A 2,490-nucleotide genomic window follows, 5' to 3' on the forward strand; every position below is an offset into this window, starting at 1 on the left:
CTCCAAATTTAGAGAACTACTATTCACCTCTCTATAAATAGAGAATAGAGAACTTTTTAGAGGGTGACTGAAGATCCAATTCTCTATTTTACTTTTCAAATATAAAAAGAATGGAGAGTAAAATAGAGATGGGTTGGAGATGGTCTAAGAAATTGTTTTACATGGTGTCGGAGCCTTAAGAAGCTAAAACAACTCAAAAAACTTCCAAGCATACAACTTCAACAATGGTAAGCAACTCCTCTCTTATGTTGTTTGGATTGGCTGAAAAAATAGTTTTAAAAAATTAATTTTTTAAAGTGTTGAAATTTATTTTTAAAATAAGTAGTTATTTGTTTGGATAAAAGTGTTGCAGTTGAAAAAAAGTTGTTCATGTATTTGATAAGTAAGTGTTGTTAAACAATTTTTTTTATCAAAATGACTGAAATACCTTTGAAGTTGTTAATATTATAAAAAAACTAATTACTTTATAGTTTTATTTCTAAAAAAAATTAAAAGAAAATTAATTTATATTTAATTCAACGGAGAAGGGCCTAAAATGTCCTTCAACTATTTGAATTGGTACAAAACTATCCTTCATCCACCTTTGGGCCCCCAAATACCCTTGACGTTAACCTTTTGGTTCAAAAATACTCTTATGTCTAATGGATCATACTCATTAGGTGGATGAAGGGAAACATTAAATCAAAATCATATAGTTTAAGGGCATTTTAGGCCTTTTTTCCGTTAAAATAATTTGATTACTTAATATATAAGCCCATATGATTGACTTGATTTTGAATTTCATAGTAAATAAAAAAAGGTTAGGCATCTACTCTTCCATTTCTTTTTTTCTATTTGGATCTTGTCCACCATTTTAAATTTATTTATTTTTTAATTCATGACAAACAAGAGAGAAAAAAGGAGGAACATAACGATGCATTCATATAGAAATAATTAGTTCAATAAAAGATGACTTAATTAAGCAAATATGTACAAATATTACATTTTTCTTTTGTGTACCCAAAACTCAAAATAAAAGAATAAAAAAAATCAGTTCTCTTATCCTCACCCTCATCCAACCATAAAAATAATACAAATTTAAAGAACATAAACATGTGAGTTCATTTCAAGTTTGAGTCCCAGATATCCTAATTAAGAATAAGAGATTAAAAAAGGAATAAAAGAGAAAATGAACAAGATATTTGAATAATTGATAGAAAAAATTTATTTAATGAAAATAATAATATTTCTTAGATGGACAATCAGTTTGAGTATGGATTTTAGTTGGATCTCCATTTATGAGTTGGGTTACGTTACAATAAATTGAGGGTTGATTTAAAATAGGTCAAAGGAAAGATATCATGAAATTAATTATTTTTTTAATATTATTTTCAAGTGTATCGGGTCAAAATATGAATCATATTCGGTATTATAAAAAAATATTTTAAAAAAAATATCATTTTTATTATTTATTTGAGAAGGGTTTAAATTTGGACCAATCACATTAAGCAATATAATAAATAAATATTTAATAATTTTACTTTAAGGAAGCTATTGAAAATAAGGACAAATATGAGCCAAATGATTAACATCGAGGGTATTTTTGAGCCAAAAGGTGGACATCAGGGGTATTTTAGGGCCGAAAGATGGATGGAGACTAATTTTGTACCAATTCAAATACTTGAAGGGCATTTTAGGCCCTTCTCCGTTAATTCAATTTCAATATAAACTTATCATTTAAGTTAATTTTATATGCAACTTATTTTAAAATATATAATTTGAATCTATCACATGAAAGACTTAAGATGTATTTTTAATTACATTCATGAGTAATTATATGCAACTTATTTTATATGCAACTTATTTTAAAATATATAATTCTGGCAGGTTGCCAGGGTATCATTTGAGGTACTTTTACAGTCCAAACTTGATGACTTGAGTGAGTTAGGAGTAGGCATTGTAGAAGCTTTGTTAAAGTATAACAAAGAAACATGGTGTAGGGTATATTTTAAAGAACATAGCAAGTGTGATGTGGTTGAGAACAACATGTGTGAGACTTTCAACAATTGGATTTTAGGTGCTAGGTTCAAATCAATAATCACTATGCTAGAGGAAATAAGAGTCAAAGTTATGGAAAGAATGAATCACATGAGAGAATTTTCAGAAAAATGGATTACTGATGTAGCACCAATGGCTATGGATATTCTTAGAAAAAATGCTGAAATTGCAGATAATTGTGAGGTAAAGTTTAATGGTGATCTTGGCTTTGAGATTCATGATCTACCATATAAACATGTTGTTGACCTAAGAAAGAAGGTGTGTAGTTGTAGGTCATGGAAACTAAAGGGAGTTCCTTGTGGCCATGCACTTACATCAGTTCATTATAAAGATTGGGTTGTTGAGTCATTTGTTGATCACTGGTATAAGAAGGAAACATACCTGAAAGCATATAATAGGTTTATTCAACCTATGACAAACATGAAGATGTGGCCAAAAAGTGATAGACCAGCC

This window comes from Solanum tuberosum, unplaced genomic scaffold, assembly GCF_000226075.1.
Source record: "Solanum tuberosum cultivar DM 1-3 516 R44 unplaced genomic scaffold, SolTub_3.0 scf00197, whole genome shotgun sequence".
NCBI classification, from domain to species: Eukaryota; Viridiplantae; Streptophyta; class Magnoliopsida; order Solanales; family Solanaceae; genus Solanum; species Solanum tuberosum.